A 7,178-nucleotide genomic window follows, 5' to 3' on the forward strand; every position below is an offset into this window, starting at 1 on the left:
CTCATTATTGAGAAAGTAGAAGAAATTATTAGAATAAATTTAATGAATTTGATTAAATAAAAAGAATTTTGCAGAACAGGAAGCAATAATATTAATTTAAAAGGAAATCTATCAAATAGGGGGAAATACTTATGATAAATATGTCTTATAAAAATTGCTTTCCAGAATTTGTGGGCAACTAATAAAAGTCTGCAATAAGAGGAGGATTGGCCAATGACTGACGAGTCCTTAAGATGTGTATAGTGGAGGATGCAAACAAGCGTGGTGGCAACAGCCCAAGGTTCCAGATCTGGAACTGCCAGAGGAGAGCAGAGTCGATGTCTCCTCCATGCACCATGGTGGCAACCACCAGGGGCTTTGGACTGAGAAGGAGGAAGAGGCCAAACCAACCGTGAAGCTGATGAAGAAATACAAGGTCTATATATAGAATTGCTTTATTTCATAGGGAGGGTTGAGGAGGGAGGGAGGAAGAAAATTTAGAACACAAAGTTTTAAAAAATCAATGTGAAAAAAAATTTTGTTTTTTTACATGTAACTTGGGGATAATTCTAAATAAAATGAAAATTTAAAGATAAAAGAAAAAAGAAAGAAATACTAGGTCTATATTATCCAAGGTATTGCAGGCAGTCATCAAACATCATTACGGTGACTTCTATGATCTGCATGAAAAGTTTGTTGCTGAAAAGAAGATTTATAAGAGCTTACATTCCCCCCTCAAAAAAAAAAAAAAAAGATAACTGGAAAAAGTTCCAAAAGTCTGATGGAAAAAGCCAAGAAGATTTAGAAGTCTACCTGCAAGCACGTTTTACAAAGTTTCCTGTTGCTACACATAAAACGTTGTTGTGCTTTTTACATTTTCACTTTTATGAAATAAATGGCTTCAATGCTGCCCTACCTGAGCTTTTTCACAAAAGTAAACAGCAATTAGTGGCTGGAGAAGTTTTTGCAATTAGGTAAGAATCATACAGATTAATTTGTTGTTGTTAAGTCATTTTCAGTCATGTCTGACTCTTCATGACCCCATTTGGGGTTTTCTTGGCAGACATACTGGAGTGGTTTGCCATTTCCTTCTCTACCTCATTTTACAAATGAGGAAACTAAGGCAAACAGGTTTAAGTGACTTGCCCAGAGTCACACAGCTAGTAATCATCTGAGGCTGCATTTGAACTCTGGAAGATGAGTCTTCCTGACTACAGGTCAGGCACTCTATCCACTGCACCAATTAATTACTATGGGTAAATCAGGCCCAACAGGATCATGTTAATGGACTGACATATATTTGTAGAAAGAGATTTTTTTTAAAACCCCAAATAATAACCCAAACTCTCTCAAACAAGGATATTGAACAGATCAACATTTATCCAATACAAAGGAGTCAAAAGTCTACAGAACAAAAATGTATTTATCTTATAAGCCTCTTTCCCTCGATGTTCTCTTCTCTCTAGGTTTCTACAACACTACGTTCCTGATTCTCTTCCTACCTGTCTGACCCCTCCTCAGTCTCCTTTGCTGGATTTTCATCCACTAACAGTGGGTGTCCCACAGGGATCTATTCTGGGCCTTACCTGTCTTCCTTCAAGTCTCAGCTAGAGTAGTACTGTCTTTGTGATAAAACAGTTTAAATATCCTTTCAAAATCCTACTTCAGTTTCGATGAAAATGTTCGGTTCTGTGCAAGAAAGTGTCATTTTACAACTTGAGGTTCTCAAGGTCAGCCTTCAGGATACTGGTTTTTCTTCCTAGGTACTTTTACTGTCAAAAAGGCAAATGAGGAAGGCAGTGCCACTACGCTTATAACCTCAAAGTCTGAACACTCAGGTCTGAAGCGGAGTACCCATACCTGCTCAAAGTCTTCTGGGGTATCTCCATTCGGGTTCACAAAGGAATTCAGCAATTTGCAGCCTGTGTAATTCTGACTGACAGTGTAGTTGCTATAGCTGAGATTCCTCATCAAGCATCCAAAGGGAATAGTCGCCACATCCTTTCTGCCTTGAAGCTAGTGTTGTGCTTTCCATATGGGAACTTTACAGAGTTTGACTTTCTCATCCCAGGAGTGTGCTTAGTGCTAAAGGGGAGAATCAGCAAATACCATTTGTGTCTTATTTCAGATGCCTCCCACCTGCAAGAGTTGAATTCTTGTGAATGTTTTCAGCAGCATATACCTGTGGCGGTTAGCCCTATGCTACGCTGTGGCAAGGTGAGCTTGCAGGAATTCATTTACCAGCTTATGGGATTTTACCACATTTTTTAGATGACAGTGAGATAAAGGGTTGTTTTCTTGCATATCTTGTTCATGGTGATAAAAGTGACATTTGGTCAACCTTGGGCCAACAGGACTCTGGGAGGAAAAAAAAATAGCCTCAACAACCATGCAGCCTACATTTTGCGAGTCATTTGAAACAGGGCAGTCTGCAAACTAAGTGGATATTTCTAACAACCCAACAATTAAACATGATAAAATTAGACTTTAATGCTTTGCCAATGAAAGGAGATGCTTCAATGACACCAGAAAGACTTTCAAACTGAGCTAGATTCTTCTTGTCTCAGATCTGTTGCAAGCAACCCATGATTCCACTCAGCTTAAAAGTTCTTTCACTGATGGCCATGTGCTTAAGCTGCTAGTTGGATATGGATTTGTCATTGTAGTATTTGTCAAGCCTCTTGAAAAATTCCATTTTTAAAAAATCTATAAACCCTTGAGGACTTTCTTGCAAGATGTGGAGGCTACAGTGATCTTCAAAGCATCCAAAAATTTGGAAATGGCAAGAAACCACATCATGGGCTCCAATTATTAGCAGGCAGCTAGCTTTTCCAAGCCTCATTTGACTCTCCCCTTCTTATATCTGAGTGATTTCTAATGCAGAAAATGGTAGAAGACAGCCCAATTTCTTTTTACCTGCAGGTTTCCTCTTCTCTTCAGTATGTAGCTGACTTTAGGGAAAGTGCCATTATTGAGTTTTTCCATCACAATGTTGTTGAGGTTGAAAGTGAAGAGGTGGGGGCGGCCAGGTGGATAAAGCACGGAACTTGGATTCAGGAGTACCTGAGTTCAAATCTGACCTCAGACACTTGACACTTACTAGCTGTGTGACCCTGGGCAAGTCACTTAACCCTCATTGCTCCGCAAAAAAAAAGAAAAGAAAAGAAAGTGAAGAGGTAAGACACCTCATATGGTAATTAGTTTTATTTTATAAAACCCTTGATGTGGAAGTCACTTTCTGTGTGTTACTTAACAACCAAAGCTGTATACTTCATGCTGGATTCATCACTATCGTGAGCCTTAATAGACTTCTGGAAACAAAGGAACTCTGATTAGGACAATAACCTTTTCCAACTGTCCCTGTGCTTTATTTTACAGCTCAATGACCTGTGGTCACTTAATGTGGGACTCTTTGATCAGTATTTTTGGATTACTTCAGATCACATTGTTTTTTTTTATTAATAAAGTATTTTATTTTTTTTCTGTTACATGTAAAGATAGTTCTCAACTTTTGTTTATACAAGCTTTACAATTTCAGATTTTTCTCCCTCCCTCCCCTCCCTCCCCTAGACAGCAGGTAATCTGATATAGGTTTTATATATATATATATATATATATATATATATATATATATATATATATATATATATATATATATATATATATATATGTATATGTATACATACACATAATAACATTAAACATATTTCTACATTAGTCATGTTATAAGAAAAAATCAGAACAATGATGAAAAACCTCAAAATAGAAAAAAAACAACAGCATCAAAAACAAAAAAAATAGTATGGTTCATACAGCATCTATACTCTGCAGTTCTTTTTTTTTTTTCTTGGATTTGGAGATCCTCTTCCATCACTAGTTCCCTGGAACTCTTCTGTGCCATTGCATTGGTGAGAAGAATATAGTCCATCACAGTAGATCAACACTCAATGTTGATGATACTGTGTACAATGTTCTCCTGGTTCTGCTCATTCAGATCATATTGTAAGTTGTCTGAGTCAAGAGAGTTACTCTACTCATGCCTTAATCTGACACCACCTGGCTGTCCTCTCCTTGCTGTCCCACACACATTCCCTAGAACCAATCAAAAAGGATTTTTACTCTCAATTTGGAAACAAAAATACAGAGATGATGGACAACTATGAGTTGATCCATTCTAGCAAGGATGAAGTTTGTTTACCCTAATGAAGGTGAGATTGGAAACTTGGCTTTCACTGTAGCTGAGAAGTTGGATGACTTGACAAATCACCCAACTGAATATCCTTCTATATTTTGGCATTCCAAGGAAATCCCATGGAAGTGACTTCTTTAGCCAGCAGTTCACTGCAGATGAAGACACTCATTGTGACCAGTTCAGGTTTGTTCCTTTTGACTAGGACCATGTCAGTTACCCCCTGCCTGAGTTTGCCAAAGAGCTACCAAAGAAAAACAAACATCAGCCTGGTGGTGGCTATAGGATCTGGGCCAGGGACTGGAAGTAACAACTGTACCCTCAGGCCCTCACTTTTGTATATAATGAGGTACAAAACCAAGATCTAACGCAGAACCTGGCCCTGGATCATTTGGGAGACACTCTAGTTACTTCCCAGGGAGCCCCCAACCCCAGGGGATATGATGGGAGCAGAGAAATAGAGGGCTACATTTTCATCCCAAGTGCAAAGAGGCAGGAAAAGCTCGTGTTGATGCTTGTCAGACAGTGGGAAACACTATGAGGATGGGAGCTGCCCCTCCAGTTCATGGATCGTGGACCGAGAATAGGACAAAGACTAGAGAACCAGCCTAGCCCATGCTCGTCAAGCCTCTTGCCTCCCTAAAGCAAAGCTTCTTAAACTGTGGGTTGCCAACCCATATGGGGTCATGTAACCAAATGTGGGGGTGGATTGTAAAGGTTTCAAGATTTGCGAGGTATAATAAGCACACTCACACTTCTAGAGTTCCAAGAACTTTATTAACTATAGGACAGCAAGTTAGACAAGGACAATAAGTTTCAGAAGCATAGAAATAGAGAAAGAAAGACACAATAACAATTCCCATCACAACTAATAAAAGACATACATCACCAAACCAGGGAATCACCAACATCTGGATTTCTAACTGGGGAATCCCGGTTCACAGCTTCCAGAGTCCTGACTGAGAAAGGTCCCAGCCAGAGCGTCCTCTCCATGGGTGAGATTCCAAAGACCACCTTCCCAGTGAAGACTTATATACAGTTGTTTTGTTTTGTTTTGTTTTGTTTTGTTTTGCAGGGCAATGGGGGTTAAGTGACTTGCCCAGGGTCACACAGCTAGTAAGTGTCAAGTGTCTGAGACCGGATTTGAACTCAGGTCCTCCTGAATCCAGGGCCGGTGCTTTATCCACTGAGCCACCTAGCTGCCCCAGAACAGAACATTCTAAACAGAATTCAAACATCTTTCAGATAGATGTTTAAGCTAGCTTGATTATCTTGTGCAAAACAAATACCCTTTTAACTTAACAGTTAAAGCTAAAGGGAACAAAATAATCTATGGAAATAAAAAAATAAACAAAATAGCCATAGAGCCTCATTACAGAGAGGATGATCAAATCAACAACAACTCTTATAAAGAGAAGTCAAAAGATTGAAGAAGCAAACTGCATTTGTTGGGCTCTGGATCTATATTCCATAGTAAGTTCATTCCCTGACATGAATTCTCTCGAGAGTTAAACAGCAACACAAATAACAGGAAACACGTCATTGTAGAACCCTTCTAATTTTGAGTGCCTTTTATCCTAGAATGATAAATATAGAGGTAAATGGGATCACGGGAGTCATCCAGTTCAAAACTTTCATTTTACTAATGAGGAAACTGAAGCCCAAAGAGATTGTAAATTTCTCAAAGTCATGCAAGCAGAAAGCGTCAGAGACAAAATTCAAATAGGTGGTACAGTGGATAAAATACAGGGTCTAAGATCAGGAAGACTTGTCTTCCTGATTTTAAATCCAGCTTCAGAAACTTGTTAGCTGTGTTACCCTGGACAATTAATTTAGCCTTGTTTGCCTCAGTTTCTCTTCTATAGAACAAGTTGGAAAAGGAAATGGCAAAACCACTCCAATATATCTGTCAAGAAAACCCCAAATGGGATCAGGAAGAGTCAGACACAACTGAAACAACTGAACAACAACACCAGAGTCGAAGCTTTTTCCTCTCACTCCATCATCCCCCTCTCCCATCAAAAGATCATCTTTATGTCTTTAAAAGTCATAAGAACATAAGTTTACTTGGAATTTCCAAAGCTTTCCAATGTCATCATTCCTTTCCAAGAAGATAGGCTCCAAGTCTTCATGCAAGCAACACTTAATGGCACCCAATCCAAAAACCCCAGCTCCAGTCACAGCGATTCTCTTCTTGGTCATGGTCTCTTGTCTCATTAGTCAAAAGAGTTTTGTTGGTTTCATCAAATCATTAAATGCAGAAATGAAAGCATTCTATTTTGTAATCATGAAATCCCTATGATCACAACTCAGCAGATCTGAGAAATCAGTTGCCAAATCAACAAAGGGTGATCTAGTTATAGCTGCCTGATCAAACTCATTAAAGACTTGATTGGAATGGGGGCAGCTGAGTGACACAGTGGCTAAAGCACTGGCCCTGGATTCAGGAGTACCTGAGTTCAAATCCAGCCTCAGACACTTGACACTTACTAGCTGTGTGACCCTGGGCAAGTCACTTAACCCTCATTGCCCCACAAAAAAATTTTTAAACAAAGACTTGATTGGAAACCCAGAATGCAAATTTAGTGATTTACAATGGAACAAATGCCTGGCTAGGAAACTGAATTGTTCACATTTCCCATATGGGGCATTCTTTTTCTGGTAGAAAGGTGAACCAACTGAGGAAGTCAAATCAATCAGAAAAGTAATATTTTATGAGCATGGGATCAGAAAAAAGGCAAAAGAAGACTATGTACTCCTAGCCAAGCTAGGGCAAAGCAGACGAGTCCCTTTTTCCTCAGTGGAGAACTTCTGGTAACCCATATGATGATGCCCATGCTTTAGATAAAGTGTCCTCCTTGGCCACTCTCAATTGTTATTCTCCAATATGTCTTTCTTATATGGTCCAAAGTGGAAACACAGATCCTCTGTGTACATTGCTCCAATTTGAGAGGTTGCCATAAATACCTTATGTTTCTACCCATTTTACAATTACATTTGTCTTTTTTTT

At 39.0% G+C, this 7,178-nt stretch overlaps 1 pseudogene; it reads left to right on the plus strand.

The window, feature by feature from the left end:
• Positions 1–233: 233 nt before the first annotated feature.
• On the plus strand, positions 234–4,811 carry LOC122754595 (annotated as a pseudogene).
• Positions 4,812–7,178: the final 2,367 nt, after the last annotated feature.

Source organism: Dromiciops gliroides, chromosome 4 (genome assembly GCF_019393635.1).
Source record: "Dromiciops gliroides isolate mDroGli1 chromosome 4, mDroGli1.pri, whole genome shotgun sequence".
NCBI lineage: Eukaryota > Metazoa > Chordata > Mammalia > Microbiotheria > Microbiotheriidae > Dromiciops > Dromiciops gliroides.